Genomic DNA, 19,654 nt, shown 5'->3' on the forward strand with positions numbered 1-19,654 from the left:
GAGTCGCCCCCCCCCACTAACACGAGTCACCCCCCCCTCCACTAACACGAGTCAACCCCCCCCCCCCCCCCACTAACTCGAGTCGCCCCCCCCACTAACTCGAGTCGCCCCCCCCCCCCCCACTAACACGAGTCGCCCCCCAACTAACACGAGTCACCCCCCTCACTAACTCGAGTCACCCTCCCCCCCCACTAACACGAGTCACCCCCCCCCCCCCCCACTAACTCGAGTCACCCCCCCCCCCCACTAACTCGAGTCACCCCCCCCCCCCCCCCCCCCCACTAACACGAGTCGCCCCCAGCTCTGCATCAGCTGCTCGGGGCTCCAACCCTCAACTCGATCCCAGTATCGACGTGACCGGCTGACAGAACTACAGAGCAGCGCATTCAGTGGACGAGTTTAGTCTATTCTTGTTTTATCGGTACATTTGTATCTACTGTTTCGGGGTTTCTTGATGTCCATAGCGGGATTTTTCATATCCAATGCAAATATAAACGGCTTACGTGTGTATAGATATCCATGTGTTCATTAAATGTTCATCATCAGAAGCTGAATCAGGGTGTTGTTTGTTACAGTGACGTCGTCTTTCCTCCGAGCGTGTTCCAGCTTCACGGTGCGCTCTGCCCTGCGCATCTCTAACACCGTTTAGCTACAAACATTACAGCAATGATTGGAACGCCGTGACGACTGATATTCGATGAGTTAACGTGGAGGTGTAGGATTATACACACCTCAGACATGTTGTTAAGAACGAAAGATGTAAAAAAACGAAGTTGCCTTTATTCCAAGATGCGCGATGATCGGAGACACGAGTGACAACGGGTCCACAAACTCTGTGATGTAGCTCCACACTTTAAACCCTGTTGACTAGAAGAGTATACAATGATAAACTGCTGATTTGGACTCTGACTAGACCGCCTTGTATCAACTAACAGTCGACTCGATCAAGAAAATGAATGACATCTCCAGACTTAGATCAAACTTCCACACCAGCGCGGTCATATCCACTAGAATGGGTCTGTCCACTCACACCGCCATATCGTCATATCGTCAACTCTCAAGCATCTGGCCTTTAAATGATGACAGGCCTCTCTCCCAGGCTCGTCTCACCTCCCTGATGCTAACCGGGACCCTATTTAGTTCTCTCAGTTTTCTTCTCCCTAGTTTGACTTTTGTCAAATTGGGAAATATATTTATACATAATTAAATATGATCAAATATGATGGGCCGATGTACCACGCAGTCAGTGAGACCATTCCACACACGAGAAACATTGGCGAGGTTGGGAGGAACGCGCAAGCGAGTTGACTCCACTCTGTGCGCTCCACTGGGATAGCGACACGGACATGTCCAGCACTGCCCGCCACGTGCCCCCCCCCCCCTCTCCACGAGGCTCATCGCACATGCCGCGAAACGACTCGCAGCCCCAGGCAGGCGCTGCACGGCCCCAGCCTGGAGCTGCACGGCCCCAGCCTGGAGCTGCACGGCCCCAGCCTGGAGCTGCACGGCCCCAGCCTGGCGCTGCACGGCCCCAGCCTGGAGCTGCACGGCCCCAGCCTGGAGCTGCACGGCCCCAGCCTGGAGCTGCACGGCCCCAGCCTGGAGCTGCACGGCCCCAGCCTGGCGCTGCACGGCCCCAGCCTGGAGCTGCACGGCCCCAGCCTGGAGCTGCACGGCCCCAGCCTGGAGCTGCACGGGGGTTGTGCGCTCACTCGGCGCGGCCCCTTCTGGCGCGCGTATCAACGACTCCGGCCTCGCTCGAGTCCGCCAGGTGCGGCGGCGGCGGCGGTGCCGCTCACGGTGTGCGAGCTGCAAGCTTCTCGAATGCTTTGAGATGCATCGTGAAATCGAGGGCGCAAAATGTAAAATAGTCGCGTTTGCAGTTCGTTCTCGGCGCAGATCGCTAAAGGGGGGGGGCTGCTTGCGACACTTTGTGGTTTGGCCGTGAGCGCAGTTGCCGCTTTTTTTGTAGAATATAAAATTCATCCAATATGCTCCTCCGCATGTGGCGCGGGCAGGAGAAGTCTGGCTTGATTTTACTCAGCGGGCCAGGAAACACTGGGCTAATGAAGTCAATATTGGCTAATTCCATCTATCGAGTATGGATCAGTTGTATTGATCTTAAACGAGGCAGCCTACCCCATAGCGGCATAGCGTATTTACATTCTTGACTTAAAGCTTTCGTGACTGCAGGAATCCATATTTTTGGGGTCTGTCGGTAAAGTAGATAGGTTAAAATAAATAACCACAAATAAGAAAAAACTACGACGCTTCGATCGCTTGTGTTGCGATCGAAACATAGTTTTTTTGTTATTTTCTTTGAACCTATCTACGTGACTTTGCCGAAAGACCCAAAGAATACGTATTTACATTGTCGCATTATTAATTAGATTAATTGTAGTATTCTTCCATCTAAAGTTGATTGAAGCCACTTAAGAAACCAAAAATACAAATTCACCCTAGCGATGGCTTAAATACGCCGAGAATAAACACTGTGCGGGTAGTGATAGCGTCCAATCCACAACAAGTCACTGTAACACTAAACACGTACCAAGGACGGGACAGGGTTTGTGCTAATTTTACGAATAAACATGTAACCATTACAACGCCTTCCTGCAATAGACCTCCTTGGTATCATGATTCGACTCCAACCCACTGAGCTCAGAGCCGACTCGTGCCGTGTCTCGTGTCGCGTGTCTCGTGTCGCGTGCCGTGTCGCGTGTCGCGCGCGCCTGCCGGGCAATCTGCAGCGCAACGTGGAGTGCGTGAGCTGGGGGAGCGGTGGGACAGTGGTTCGCCCACGCTGCTCCGAGTCCGACGACGGGAACGTGATTTCCGGTCACACCAACATCAGTGGAGAGTGATGTCTGAACCAATCCTAAGTGGCCACGCTTCAGACACCCACACGCACCAGCTTGGTGAAGGATGGTCGCACATTCTTCACGACACATGCAGCGTGGAGACACCTTCATCCAGGAGTGGATTGGCAAACATCCGCACACGTGGGTGCCGTTTTCTCCGTGAGTGTCAGCCCTGTTGGCTGGGTCCCTGCCAAAGTGTTTTTGTTCAGTTCAGGTAGAGGCTGCGCCCTCCCTTGTGACCCTGTCCTGATGAGAGAAAGAGAGGAGACTTCCCCATTGCCGTCTGTCACTGGCAGAAGCCACTACACTGGGCACCCTTGCAAACGAGATGTCCCAATAATAATATTATCATTGTCTTTATTCGGTATCAATGCTGGCCTTAATCACTAACTTTAGTCGTTGGGTGATGTGTGTATGTTGAACTTCCTTCGCGCCGTACGTAGCCAACCGCGCTAATCGGATGTACGGGGGTGCTGGCGGTTGCACGACTTGGGCAGTGCTCATCACGCTTGTTGCTCTTGATCAAGTGGGGTCAATTCCACATTCTTATGGCAGGGATTGCCTTAAATGGAACGGGTGGCTTCCCATCCAGCAGGGCAGCTTAATCCATGATGGTGCAGTGATGAAGGAACTAAATCGATCTTGGCTTAAATATGATGTATGACATTTTTTTTATATTACTTCACTTAAGTTTCAAATAAAAAAAGGTTTAACTTTTTAAAATGCTTAATTATGGAATTCATCGTCATCATCTTCTTCCGTTATTTATCAACCGCTGTATGAACGCCTCCCCTCGCCGTCACCATCCGTCAAGGCCCAGTGCTGCTTTCATCCACCTGACCCCTGCACATGGATTGATTTCATCGCTCCATCTCCCTCTTAGACGCCGTCTGTCCTTTAGCTGTCATTCCATCACCAGTCTCGTCCATCGGCCATTACCCTGTCTCGTGACGTGACCTGCCCACAATCAACTATCCAGTCTGTGTGCGATGCACTGGGTACGTCTGCGCATTCTAATACACGCGATGTGTGGTGAATCTGCATCCGCGTTGTAGTCACAGGCGGAGGGGTTCGCGTGCAGGCGCCGCCACTCAGGTGGGGACACCGCGTCGCTCCGTGCGCCCTGACGAGGCCTGCGCGTGCTCCCCACGCGCTCGGCGCGCCACGCTCCTCCCTGCACGCGATCACGGATCGCCGCGCTCACAGAGGGGCCGCCATTCACATGGAGAAGCCCTCGCGATTGGAGGCGGCCACGTGGCTCAGATGGAGGTCAGAGCGATGAGCCGGCAGCGTTGAAGGATTGGGCTCGTTTCCAGGTTTCAGCCTCACCCCGATCACGAATGGCTGCACAGAACAAAAAACTTCATTAAATTTGGTTTTTAACTTAATTTGGCTAAATTCCAGCTGTGAGAACTAAAATATTGTCTAATACACCGAGTAAGTGGGAGACTGCTGCCCTCTACGATGTGGACTCGAGGTCACTTGAAGGGGTCTCAGAGGTAGCCCTGTGAGATCCTCTTCTGCGGGTCATTCCGGTGCATGAAGAGTCGAAGTGCCCTGCGAGAGACCCGATTGGGTACTTCGTATCGATACGTGACCCCAAGAGTACACTCGGGATTACATTTGGGTAAAATTACAAAAAATATATGGATTTTAGTGTATCGATATTGTTTTGTCTTGTTTGGGCTGTCTTATTTTGACCTTAACATTTGTTATGGTTGCCTGGTTTATTTGTCTCAGCTGTTCTGTCTGTCTCATTTCTACTGTCTCACGTGTACTGTCTCACGTTTACTGTCTCATGTTTACTGTCTCACGTGTACTGTCTCATGTGTACTGTCTCATGTGTACTGTCTCATTTCTACTGTCTCATTTCTACTGTCTCATATGTACTGTCTCATGTGTATTGTCTCATGTGCACTGTCTCATGTGTACTGTCTCATGTGCACTGTCTCGTGTGTACTGTCTCATGTGTCCTGTCTTGTTTCTCTGCTAGCCAAATGTAGACTTCGCATGCACTTTAATCGGCTCTTAACATCGACCGTGAGCGTAAGAATAAATTTTACTCGACGAATCGACCAGAACGCCCTCGTCTCATGCCACCGCTATTTTGGGCTAAATTTGTTCAACAGAACCTTTTCCCCATTATCGCCAAACCTGAATGAGGCCCCACACACACATATATATTGGTTTAATAAATACAACCGCACGTAGAGTAGATTTGTTATCAAATGTGCCCAATCTTACAACCGTTTCACATTGGATCAGTGATTATAGAATTTCCAAATCATGTCGGTGTTGTTTTATTGATTAGACAAAGCAATAATAATAATAATGATCAGACATCAGGCGTGAGAAATTTACTCAAATATTTGCTTATTTCCAAGTGAAGCACACGTCGGTTAATACGCGGTAAGTAGCTGACAGTTCATGTCAGGTAGTGGACATGAAAGTCTGCCAAAATGGCAATCATGGACATCCTTACACAGGAGGTGGTCCATCTCAAGGGATCAGATCGGTGAAGGGCTTCACTAAAACTGAATTGGGTAGCAGGAGGGCAGAGAGCATTTGCCAGCTGATCCAAAGAGAAAGGCGCAGTGCATGATGCCAGTGTGAATGGAAGTTTGTGACACGTTCCAGGTGACGAGTGTCTGAGTGCCCCGTTTCGCCACGTCGCTCTCCGGCTTTCCTGCTGCACTGCCCATTATTATTTACAGAGTGCAGAGAAAGCAAACCCAGCGTCACATCTCTCAACAGTCACTCGGTACAACGTTTAAAAGCAGCTGCGCCATTATGCGCGGTGCTAGACATCTGCAGCAACTGGAAGCAGATTTGCACGAATATAATTTAGTTAAAGTTATAGATAAATATATTTATATCTGAACATCTATTAGATTTTAAAAAATTACCATGCAGATATGTTAATTATTTGCTTATTTTATTTTCGACATTCATTCACGGAAAACAGAGTTCGCATTTTTATATTTCATGACCGGATTTTGAAAGTGATAATATTTATATGATATTTATGAATGACAGAAGTCAGTCAACTAAATGAAAGTTGTAAGTTATCATTGATTGTATTTTAAAATTTAGTGCTTAAGTCTGTTACGTAAAATATATATTTTTTATAAAAGCATTTGGTTCCTAAAGGAAACTTGATTAAGCCGGCATTTGGTTTGAGTTAAGGGTGGCCACATCCTTGGCTTTGATGTGAACTCTGTGCTTGGCATCGCTTCATCCCCTTCATACCGACTGCACATGATACTGTATTTCAACTATCACGACACATCTTCACGAGCGGCTAATACTGTACTGACCTTGATAAGTTTCAAGACTACAAGATTGCGTATCAATACACATATACTCATCGTAGCGCAGTAGGTGTGCTGATATCAAATAAAGATCTTATAACATTTAAGTACTGCACTCTGAAGACGGACCATTGCCCAACACGTCACCTATTGTATATTGTTATTACTTGTAGGGCCACAGCGTTGTTCTTGACAAATGTGTTCAGTCTTCGTTTTGTTCATCGTGCCTGGGCACCACGGCCAAGCAAGCAGCTGCAGCACCAGATTATAATTAGTCAAAGGCAACAACACATTCATGAGGATGGCATATTGGTTGTTCTATTCTTGTGCATGGCGATATGTTCAGGAGCTGAATACCCAATGTCCGAGGTCTATGACAAGGGCGCCGCCACGGTGGGGAAATGTTAACTACATCGCCTGGTATGCAGAAGGTCGTGGAGTTCGATTCCAACCCTGGCGCCTCCAAAACTCCAACTTATATTTGGAGTTTGCGTGTCTCTCTCCCAGTGGTCACGTGGATTTTACCACGGGTCCTCCGGGGTTTCCTTCCACGTTTAGAAACACGCGTTTAGAGTATTTGGCTGCGAAACATTTCCACTTCGTTATCATTTGTGGCCAGGTCGCTTCTGAAAAAGAGATATATAGCTCAGTGGACCTTACCTAGTAAAATAAACATTCGTTTAGAGGGCTTCAGGAGAGACTTCCGTGTAGGGTTGCTATTCCTCCTCCGTTGAAGAAGCATAGATTACAGTGGTTTACTATATGGTCTAAAGTTTGGATTGCATGGCTTGTCCTAAATGTTCCATTCATGAAGAAGATGTGTGCATCGGCCTGTTGATGTTCAGATGGCGTTGATGGTTCTACCAAAAGTGTCTTCGAGGAGGAGGACGAGCATATTGGTGAATGGAAACAGGGTGGAGAGTGGCAGACTCTGCTGGATGAAGGCCTCCTCATTGGGCGCAAATGTGTCGTGAAAGCTCTCCCAAGCAACGTGGCCGTCTGCAGCCAGCACGTGACCCAGTACCCAGGGAGGGCTCCGCGTGCTGAGGAGCGGGCCTCGTGCAGGCGCCGCGGATCAATCGGCGGCTCCAGCACGACGTGGGATTGCTCGCGATCAACAGGAGGAGTAGAATGGTGGTGGTTGCCTACGCCCCCACTCGAGTTGAACATCGTGGAGCCACACAGACACGACCGTTGAGTCAGATGCCTTCTATGACTTCCTGTCCCAGGTGCTGGCTTTCCTAGCCCCTCGAGGTAGTCACTGTCTAAGGTGACTTTGATGTCTGAGTGAGTCGTGATGTTGGCACTCGGGTGGGAGTTACTTGAATACGTGGGCCAGATGAATACAAACGATCTCTGGCCTGACGCACGTGGCATTGCTGTGTCATGGGTGGCTTCGGTTTGAGGTGAGGATATATGTCAGGATGGGTGGCAGAGTGGCACAGTGGGAATACTCGTGCCTCCCAGCAAGTTGGCCCTGGGTTGAATTCCCGACTGGGGTGTTTGTTGTGTATTTCACCTCCTATTCTGCATGGGTTTCTCCTGGGTTCTCCGGATTTTTCACATTGGCCAAATACCCGAAAATTACTCAATTGGGATTATGGCAAACATCGCACTCTCCTGCGACAAAACTTGTCAAGACCCTCCTGATGGATGGTGGCAATCATCTCGCAATCCTCCTTATTCAGTGCGCTATGGCAGCTATGCCAACGATTCTTTTGTGTGCAAACTAATCCACCGCCGCTCTGGAGACCTCAGAATTTACAACCTACACTGAGATGTCACCGGCCTATGGGATGCAGGCACATCAGCATGGTGTTTGTCATGCATGGCGTTCAGCGCACTTTCAAAAAGTTCAAGTGTCGGGAGGAGGGTGGGTGAGTGTCCCAGCGCTGAGCTGGCACCACCGCGCGAGGCTCCACAATCCCAGCAGCCACTTGCAATGAAGCCAGATTCTCAAGTGCAGTGGTGTCGAGTTCTAGACCTGGTCACCACTGCACACCGTGTCGTGGCTTGGCTGGAAACATGGGTTGAAAGGTCAAATTAGGTCACCAAACTATCTGTTGTACTGCAATCTAGCAGACACCGCACAACGCTTTGACGTTTGCTAGTCGATCCCCAAAGTAATGGATTACAGGCGCGCTTCGTCGTGCTTCTGAGCAATCACCCACAAGGTGTGAACAAAAGATGTGCGTTTCTCGGGAGGGTGAAGGGAGTCCATCAGCATAGAGGGTGGTTGGTACCTCACGAAGGGAGTCGGCAGGAGGACAGGGAAGCCAGTTGTGGTTTGTCTTTATACACACACACACGGCGAGAAGAATCTACATATCGTGAAATTGCCTTCACGTGAACGAGGAGAGGAGCACGCAAATGTGTGAGATTGCATATGTGGCCACATTTCGAGTCCAACCCACAGTTGGGATCCAAGCCATCGGGGGAGGCACATGTGGCCGGGGTTTGGGCGAGTGGACATGCCAGTGGGAGTGAGGACACGTGCAGATGTACGCCCGCAATTCTTCAGTGAAATCGGCACCCATCGGCTCTACAACATTCCACCTCTGCCAGTCGGCTACTCGACGCTTTGTCAAGGCCACATGCGGCCCCTGGTGTTGCGACTGAGAAGCTAAGAGCTGGAAGACACGCGCGCTGCGCACGTGCACAGGGCCATTGGGCTGGCTCTGCGGTCTTCACGGGAGCACGTGACGCTCTCTGGTAGGAACAGCCGATTGGACCTCCTAGGTTATGATGGTCCAGGTAAGATCAGCAAATAATAAAAAAAAAAACGTGTTACGCTCTATGTAGACAGGTCCGTCCATAGAGGGGAGGGGGGCCCGGGGCACATCCCACTGTGGACCCCCCGACGCCTTAAAACACCGTCACGTCAAAGCGCGGGGCACCCCCAAATCGCGGTGCACAGGGCAGTCGCTCCGAATCGCCGTGCACCCTAGGGACGGCTCTGTATGGAGGGTCCGTTGTCAGTTCACAAATACAGCATGAAGACATCCCCCACGCTGTGTCACTGAGGTTATTTGACCGTGCAGTACTTCACCATGCTGGTCAGTGCAGATTTGTAAAATAGGGCCCATGACCATATCAGATGCAATTCACCACTGGTCTTAGGCCATGGCCATTAATCGATTTCAGGTCACCGAGTGCATCGCCAAGTGCGCTAATCACTGTGTCACTGCCTCGTCTCTTATGAAGGGACACGCTCAATTGTATGTGCATGCGATTGCACGTTCGATAGTATGCCATCTGACAAGGGCGAATGCTTCATCTTGCTGTGGCCACACTGATAGTGCAGCTCTCTTTTGGAAGCTGAGTCCTTGGCGAGAGGCATTCGTGGCCTGAGTGTGGGTAGAGGCATGCCAGCAGAAGCGGGCAGGCACAGATATATGCCTACAGTCCGAAGTGATGTGGCACCCACAGGCTGTCCTGTGGAATCAGTACCCAGAGGCTACACAAGGGAGAGTGTGGCAGGAGTGAATGTGGTAGAGAGGGCAGATGAGACCATGACTAACAGCGGGGCATCCGCGCCTCTGGGACATGGCGTCTGCAGGCGATTCTAGTTTTGGTAGGGTTCTGGCTGTGAGGCATTTCAGCTTTTGGAAGCTTAAGATAAGCTGTTCAAAAATTAAACGAATCCTATAGTTGATGGCTCTTGCATATTCACCACCGGGTTTCTAGTAGGAAGAGAGAATGTGGAGGTAGTAAAGAACGTACGAGTTTGTGTATAAAGTGATGTGAGTGACAAAAAGGTGAGAGACGTGTTGCATCGGGATGGTTTTTTTCGTTAACTGAAAATATATGTTGGAAGCGTAGACAGGATGTGAGTAATAAACCATTTCGATACACATGAGTTGAATAATACATAGTGTTATATTAAAATGTATAAAGTATAGGGTGGTTTACAGCAATACAGTATATAATTTAATGTTGGGTTTATCTATGGCAGTATATAGTACTGTATATGCTAAGAGAATAAAGTTTAGATGGAAGTATATTATATACTTCTTACGACGTAGAATTGTAATTTTATTATTTGTTGTTAGTAACTCAGCTTATTGTAGAGTATAGTAAGTATCAGTTTATATTTTAGTTTTTTATGTAGTTTTCACTTCGGTTTTCTACGTGGTTGTTTGGTAAATGCAGCTACATATCACTAACATTCCTTTCCTTTATTAACGCTGTTCCTTGCGCCCCCCCGTGGTGCTGTTGATCCTGCATAATGCATGGGCATAATGGGACTTTGAAACCCCTCCGCCCACCCCCTACGCATTGTCCATTGGTATGCTAAATTCTTCTTCATATGCACATTCTTTTGTTAAGGCGCTCCTTCTCGCTACACCTATATAAGCTCCTAGCTTGATAATGTTCTCATTCTTCGCCTGAGGACGGCTGCTTGCGTTGTGGCCGAAACGTCGTGAGAATTGTTTTATTATGTTTTATTTTTATTATTTTATTACTTCCCTTCTACGTGACTTTACCGAAAGAACCAAGAAGAGGATGTGAGTGTTAAGAGAATGTAGTTTGAGGCAGGGGTCATATCTTTTGCTTCGACCATACCAAATTAACGATAAAATATGTTTCTGCCGTGAACATGCAGATAATGCTCGGGATTTTATGGCAGGATAAGATCACTGAAATGTGCAATTGAAGTCGAGTCAAAGTGACTTGACCGTTCTCATTGCAACGTCTCATTACGTCTGCAACGTCACTTTGACTCTACCTCTCTGGCCTCTTTCTGTGCTGTGAAGAAGGGCCATAGCCAGAAACGTTGTCCATTATATATTTTTTTATTTTTTTCATGGAGTTATTTACAAATGTGTTGAGTTTTTTGTTGGTAGTGGAGTCGGTGGGACGTGGGCTGCGCTATCATCAGAAAAGAGCGAATCCACTTTTGGTGTGGGCAGTGCGAGTTTGAGTTTATTTTATTTGTATACACGGAGGGTCCCGTGTAGTCAGTTTCCCCGCTATTGTACACATCCGTGGCGCGTGCACACAACAACAGCAGCAGCAGCACAACAACAACAGCAGCAGCAACAGCACAACAACAGCAGCGATGCATCAGGACAGCAGAGAAGCAGCAGCGGGGTCGACGTGTGCGGCGGTCGTGCACGGGACGCGCGCGAATCAAAAATCGGTGCAGACATTGAGTGACAGCAGGACGAGCCAGGAGACAAGTTGCGTGCGAGTGAGCGCCGTGATTCTGCGTCACAGTCACACAAACGCACTCCGCGAACCCAATGAGCCGGTGCGAGCATGGGGGAGCAAGAGGAGGCAAACAGGCGAGGTCGAGGGACTGCTATTCTCTGTGGTTTGGTCTCATAGGGGAACAAAGGGGGTGGGGGTGATGGGAGGGAACCGACCTGTAGGTGAGAAACGTGCATCAGCAACGTGTGTCGGGATGAGAATGTCATCTAGACTGGAGGAGGAATCCGATGCGCTATCAAGGTCTTTTCCGCAGGTGTCCAGTGGGGGCCGGTGTGATGGTGCACGTGATGGCTCCGTTCACTTCACGACACTCACCAGACGCTCTCACCAGCCACTCCCCAGATACCCACGACTCACTTGACACTCACCACTCATCGGCGCACTCAACCAACAGCACGCACACACTCACCTGACATCATTCACTCACCAATTACCACTCTCAGACACTCAGCTGACCCTCACCGAGCGTGCCGCCAGACGTGCATCACTCACAGACTACCGCCGATGTAGTTGTCTGCGGCACGGGCTGCACCCGGGTTGCCACCTTTTCCTCAAACCGAAACCAAACATATTTCTCATTCAACCTAGGCATCAACAACAATAATACTCCTACTGAGTTGTGTTTGATATTAGCTGCCCTCATCCTCCTCTACACACAACGACTTCCACGCGATAAGCAACGTACTTCTCAACGATATGGCAAATGATTGCCATCAGCGCAATATACTGCAATAACGTGCTGCCCCCCGAGGACGGATACCAATGCATAGACTGTCCGAGTGAGAGCCCGGACAGCTGGCAACTGTGGGCCACACCGCGGTCCACGTGCAGCAGGTCGCGTGTGACCCTGCTGCTGGTGGCGGCGGAGCCGCATTCGCGACTCGTGGGAGAGCCACTTCGACTTGAGCACCAGCAGCAGGCAATCGACTTGAACACCAGCAGCAGGCAATCGACTTGAGCACCAGCAGCAGGCAATCGACTTGAGCACCAGCAGCAGGCAATCGACCATCGCGGCCTCCTCGCGGCCTCGTCCGCCGAGCGTCGCCTGCGCTTCGATGACGTGCGCACGGACACGGCGCGAGCCGCAGCATATGCTGCAGACTCAATTCGTGTAAAGTTGCCCTCGTTACAGTACTCGCGTGAACAATCCGTGACATTGAGACACTTCTACAGCACACCGGGTGTGTTGCAGAGCAAACCCGCAGCAGCATCTACACTTGTTATTACGAACTGGCGGAGTCGGATGGAGGTGCGGTTACGACGCAATTTATATTCACGTCTATTTGCGGAACCCAAAAACGTTATTATGAATAGTATTGGTCGCAAAAGCCTCCGTGCTAATTTCCACAAGGACATGTTGAAAGCATCTTAGGAGGCGTCAGAATACTGACGTACAACTGCCTTGATTTAATGACGACTGTGCATGACGCATTGTCGCCACGGTGGCTGGGAGATGTTGACTACCTCGCCTGGTATACAGGAGGTCGTGGATTCGATCCCGAACCTGACGCCTTTATATTTGGAGTTTGCGTTTCTCGATCTCCGTAGTCGCGTGGATTTTTCTCCGGGTCCTCCGGTTTCCCCTCCACATTTAGAGACACGCGTTTAGAGTATTTGGCTGCTATAAATGTCCACATGATAAGCCACTTCGTTGAACTATAATTTGTGGCCAGGTCGCTTCTGAAAAAGAGCTCTATAGCTCAGTGGGCCTTACCTGGTAACATAACAAATTTGAGTTGAGGATGCATTGTACCCTCGTCGCTTGTGGAGAGACGTCACGCCGAGCTGGGGGCTGTGTGGCATGAACGGGAGGGAGGCGCCCGGCCCGCAGCCAGAATGGGACAACAACTCGACCCAGCCCAGGGGTCAACTGGACACCCCCCGCCCCCCCCCGCCCCCCCCCCCCCCGGGACAGGCAACTCGCGACCACCTTGCCACCAAGTGGGAAGTCGACAGTGGTCGTATTCTCGCGAGAAGAACCCGGTGCAAACCTGTCAACCCACCACGATGCACCCCCCCCCCCCCCCGCATTCTTGTTTGCAGGTCCGTACGGCGGACAGACGGTTCAATGCGGGCAGAAAAAAACCTGTTTTGTCAATTTTTTGTGTTTCTCCCTTGTGATGGGACTTTGTTAGGTTGAACGTTGAGATTTAGAAAGGCACGGGGTGACCAACAGGGTCTGAATAGGTATGTAACAAGGTGGGCACTGATAGGAAGGGGTAGACAGGTAGGAAGGGGTTGACAGGTTGACAGGTGGTTTGAGAATGCCCACCCCCGAGCCGGGAGGCGGCAGCAGAACGCGCGCTGCAGTTTGGCCGCGAGGTCTCTTACCGCTCCCTAGCGGGGGACAGTGGACACGCTGGGAGCCTGCGCCATTGCTGTGTTACACCCTACAGCACTCGTCAATAACCACGCTGCATAACGCGAAGTGGCGTGAATATCCTCCACGTGTATGGTGAATAAAAAGAGGATACGTGAGTTACTGATTACATCGCAGGGTCGCGACGGGGAGACGAACAGGCGGCAGTGGATAGACCATGGCTGAGTAACGGTGAAGGACAATCAAGATTTACAGTGTTCTGTCCCTCCACTCTCCCACGCCGTGTCAGTCACGGGGGCTATTTGACCATACTTCACCGCTCAACCCCAGTGGCATAGCATTGCCACATCATTGTTGTGTTTTAGTCGTGACATGTTTCATTTTACACACTGTACTTTGTTACGATAGCCAGTGTCTCTATCTCTCGGTGTCTCTTCCCAAGTCTGCTTCTCTCTCTCTCTGTCTTTCTCTCTGTGCCTTTGTCTCCATCTCTCCACGTCTCTCTTCCTCTCTCCGTGTATCCAAACGTCTCTCACTTGCAAATTCACTTCGTCGAATCAAAGTTGACCGTAACAATTGCAGGAACCACGTGGATTAGAAGACACGTGCAAGTGAAAACATCATATTGACATGCGAATAACAAGTGGGCTTGGGCAGGACCCGCAGCTAGGAGGGACGATGGCCGGTGGTCGAGACTAAACACGGAGTCGCAGCCAAAGGAGAGAATGTGCTCGAGATAGAGTGATGATGAAACCAAATCATATGCAGGAGCTAGATGGACTGTTGCATTGCGAGACCGTGAGGGGTGGCGATGGCATGGGGAGGCCTTCATGCAGCAGTAGAAGGTCCATGGCTGATGATTTAGCAGTTCACCTCCTGCCTTTCATATTCCTCCTCGCCGATCACACTCGTGGAACCATCAACCGCAGCAGAACATCAACGAGTTGATGTGCAGATCTGCATGAATGGAAATAGAAGTTGATGTGCAGATCTTCATGAATGGGAAATAGAAGTTGATGTGCAGATCTTCATGAATGGGTAATCGAAGGCAAGCCAGAGTTGTGTGATTGTGGCCATGCAACCCAAACTACGGAACGTAGTAAACCGCCCTCGTGTGTGGCCCTTCCACTAGTGGAACAGATAAGTTAATGTTTCAAGGAATCGTTTGAATTGTGATATAAGTGTAGAATAGTTGGCGACGACCCACTCAGAGACGGAGGTAAGGTTAAGGGCTTTCGACGTTTATTCAGGGCTAGACAACACACGGGGGGGGGGGGGGGGTGAACCACTTCCCAGGGGTTAGGGGTCCCTGGCTAGGTCCCACTGGGTCCCAACACAGCCGGCTGCCCCGTGCCGTCTCCTCTGCGCCGGCCGTGGGACCAGCCAACACGACCGAGCGAGGAGCACAGCCACGTCCAGCCCTGGCGCTGTGCTATCCCCTATTCCTCCCCTCTTGCCCCTGGCTCCCCCCGTTCCACCCTACTTCGACCCTTGACTCCAGCTACGACCCCGCTTACGTCACGGGGTCCCCCCTTTATCCTCGAGGAGCTGTGTCGTCATGTGCGCCGTCCAGCGCGCGTGACCCCACGTCCCGTGACGCAATCGCACCGGACAGCGCACATGACGCCACTACTCTCTTCTACTCCTCTACATCAGCATGAACCTTGCAAGAGATTTCACAACTTTGTATCTTTTCAGAGAAAAATGTTGCCCGTTTTTTTTAAAATGGGCACTAATGATTTCTATTTTGACTTCAGAATTTGATTCAGTTGTCCATTTTGTATCATTTAAATGTCCATTTATTGTTTATTAGCAAGAATTAACATTTTTTTTATCCAACCTTTTAGATAGTTTGTATGCATCATAGAGGGGCTCCTGAACTTCAGAAACCTGAAAAAATACTTCGAGTAACTGAGATGCAAGCAACTAGAGCAGGGAATGTTGTGTAGAAGAACATCTCTCGGAGCTCAGGCCAGACACCCAGAGCTAACAGAGGACGAAATAAACAAAAGCAGAAACACCAGAAGCCGAAACGAAAACCCACAAAACCAAAATGCATCTACCCAAATTCAAACACCACAGTCTCAACAGGAGCCCAAATAATTTGATCTGAAAACTGAGAAATATCGGGAACCGATAGAATAACGAGACATTCATGCGCTGGCTGTACTAATTTATCAAACGTATTGATAACAAACACTCTGCACTTGCCTTTTAAATAGCAGTGGCAAAGTGAATGCTGCTCTCTACTGGGCGAATTAACACATCACCGCCATGCGCTCACTTGAGTGGCGAATTATTTGCTCATTAATCAAATCACAGACATTGCGTTCCGCCTAGAGGACGGTTGGTGACACCCCAATGGTGAGTGCAACATTCCGTTGATCGATGACAGAGGTCGGCGGGCCGAGACAGGTTGGGGACCACTGCTCTGCAGAGGTCACTTGAGGCTGCTGCATCTGAAGATGTCGACTAAACTAAACTATTTTTACTGGAAGGAACCTCCTGGTTACACCAGCCCACAGGGGATTATTGTGTCCGTCCGTCGTGCAGGGAGGGGCTGGGTGGGGAGGGGCTGGGTGGGGAGGGGAGGGAGGGGAGGGGCTGGGTGGGGAGGGGAGGGTGGGGAGGAGCTGGGTGGGGAGAGGCTGGTCACCCCGTGGTGCCCTTATAAAACTCAACGTTTAACCTACTCACGCTTGTGTTCGCCCTCACAGTCGGGCATATTTACAGAATACAACACGCCGCTGTTAACCCTTGCCATTGACCGAGCAACCCAACGTTCCTACCAGTTCCCTCCGCAGGAATATGTTTTTTTTATTTTACCAGGTAAGGCCCACTGAGCTATAAAGCACTTTCTCAGAAGCGACCTGGCCACAAATGATAGCTCATCGAAGTGGCTTATCACGTGGAAATTTATAGCAGCCAAATACTCTAAACGCATGTTTCTCTATGCGGAGGGAAAAAACTGGAGTACCCAGATAAAAATCCACACGACCACGGGGAGAAAATGCAAACTCCAGACATACAGCAGGCGTCAGGCTGGGGATCCAACCCACGGTCTCCTGTATACCAAGCGAGGTAGTTAGCGTCTCGCCATCGCAGCGCCATGTTGATTTTAGATCATCGACTGCCAGAGCCTCTCTGGCAGGTCTAGGTGATGTTGCCCCTGCTTCTGAAGGGGTCCAGGATGTTCTGCTGAAGGAAATGCTCTGGCACGTCCACTGGTGGTTTGTGCTTGTGAGAGTGTATACATGGCCACAAGGCTGCTGCTGCTGCTCCTCCTAAAGTAACTCTGGCAGTCTTGATTTGAAGCTTTCGTGACTGCAGGAATTCATACTCTTTGGTTCTTTCGGTAAAGTCACGTAGATATAAAAAAAATAATAACTAATTAATCACAACGTTTCGATAGCAACACAAGCCATCATCTTCAGGTGAAACAAATTATAAACAGCAGGCGGACTGCTGAGGAGGAAATGTATCGAGAGAGCTGCTGCAACCAAGGGTTATGTCCGTAGGGTAAGTGGGTGGGACTAGGGATGGAATTTGCAAGCGGTGAGTGTTGGCTAATCCGAGGAGGGGGAGGGGGGAGCTGTCGCAACGGGTGAGAGGGTGGGGGTGACATTTACAGAGGGAAAAAGTTGATAGAGATAAAATAAACTTAGCAAACTTAGCAATGTAAGGCAACTCAGAGAGTCTGCCAACACAACAGTCAACACCACGCGTACTGGTTATGTTGAGCAGTAAATCATCATTCGGTGACACCATACACATTAATGAATGCTTGTAAACTCATGAAATCAGTCATAACCAGTGAAATATTGTTTACCCATGCAGCCTCAATAAATATCAGTGGGTGGAGTCACATGGGCCCCACTGTTTGCCAAATCGTAGTCACTTAACTCGATCATGTGCGGGGAAGAGGTCACTGTTTCAAATAACTCGTGGGTTTCTTTTCATCCCCAATGTTTACCAGAACTAATTAACAAAGGGCCATATTGTTCGCATACTTACATCCAAAATGTAATAAATATCCTGCAATAAAACATCTGAACACTTCATAAAATATAAACAGGAATTCTGACAATTCCAGAGTTTCTGCTTGAGAAGAGCTGCCTGGTGAAGCTCCTCTACTCTCGTCCAATCCGATGAAGGGAACAACAATGAGGAGCATGGTGGCGTTGTACCTGCGACGTCTGACAGTCTTGATGAGTTCGTGTGACGTCTATTCGCGAACGATGAGCGGTACACAAGACAAAGACCCCCCGTGTAGCCTTAACAGACTGTTGGGACAAGTGCTTTTAGCGAAGCACATATGAAGGCCAGCACGGCGCACGAGGGGGTGGGTGGCCGGAACTTCGCCCGGCCACCTTTGTCTGCCAAGTGGCGATATTTACACACCGCACCAGGTACTCATTTGAGGCTGAGTCAACCTAGGGGAGGCCCAGAACCGGTTCAGATAATCGTCACTGGTGTTGGCCGTGAGCGGGAATCGAACTCGTGTGGCCGGGTTCGTAGCGCAGAGCGCGAACCACGACACTACTGCTCCCTATTAAGAGGCCCACACGTGTCATTGTGCACACACATGTACCATGTCAGGACGTCGCTCCACGATTGCTGCTGTTAATGGTGTTTACATTACGTCAATGTTGGCATGCTGTTTATGTTGACAAAATAAATGGATGCTACGCACCCTTCCCATATTTGTCCCTCCACGTAAAATGTAAACACGTCTCTTGCACATACAGGAACAATACAGCCAGCTTAGGTGTTCTGTTACGTACATTCCCCAAAGTGAACACAGTCGTCATTGCCGGTTATCCACGTCGAGGAGGACTCCGACTCATCTCAGTCCAGATTCGTTTTCCAGAGGCTGGTCAGATGTATCCAGAGATTGGCAACGTTGCACTGCGATGTGTGAATGAGTAGATATTTAATTGACACCCTCTTTATGTCTGTACGTTGAACTTCTTTCTCGGCGTACGTAGCCAACCGAGCTAATCGGAAGTGTGGGGGAAGGACAACAAACTAAACATGAATATCAGTTCTAAAAAAAAATGCAATCGAGATGCTGATTTAAAAGTGAATTCCTTTAAACGTTGTTACTGCAGGATTCCCCAGCCTTGTGTGCTCTTACGTTTTGTTAAAATTATTTTTTGTGTTGAATGTACCCGTGAAAGCCTCGCCGAGTTTCACTCCTCTGCTTTGGGGTGTTTGGCCAACGCCATGAATAAGTGACACGTGAGGGGGAGTGGATGACTTGGAGAAATAAAACAGTGCACATACGAGGGGATACAACTCAAGGTATGCATAGACGTGGACATATTCACGGCCCTACTTGCTGTGCTCAACATGTCTCTGACCAACCCTCCTAGTCCAACGAGTTTCGTATTTGCACAAACCTGCGTGCCCCCCCCCAGCTCACTCTCGCTGCTGCTTCGTCATCGGAAGAGCTGATGCCGAGACAAGGACATAATTGCAGACGGGCTCGCCCTAGCCAACTGCGTGAGCCACAAATGAGATGGCCGTGGGATAAGGGAAGCTCAGTCATCTCTCCTCGTGAAGGCTATTAAGGAGTGAATTATTGAGGAATGCCGAGACCGATGTTACAATAATAACGTTTAAACTCTTTCGTTATTTATTTTCTGCTGGCCATGCAATTTACCTTTGCTATGTACTGCGCGGCTAACGAGGACCACGTGATTTCCAGGAATCTCGGGAGTCGGGAAGGGCTCCGTGTGTGTGCACGGGGGCTGCGGGGGGGGCTGCTGGGGGGGGGCTGCAGGGGGGGGCTGCGGGGGGGGGGCTGTGGGGGGGGGCGCTCGGTGGGGGGGGGGGCTAGGTGGGGGGGGCTCGGTGGGGGGGGGGGCTGCGGGGGGGGGGGCTCGGTGGGGGGGGCTCCATGGGTTTTTGCGAACGGGAGGAGGAGGAGGAGCTGCGGGGCCGGG

Source organism: Lampetra planeri, chromosome 10 (assembly GCF_965212315.1).
Source record: "Lampetra planeri chromosome 10, kcLamPlan1.2.h2, whole genome shotgun sequence".
NCBI lineage: Eukaryota > Metazoa > Chordata > Hyperoartia > Petromyzontiformes > Petromyzontidae > Lampetra > Lampetra planeri.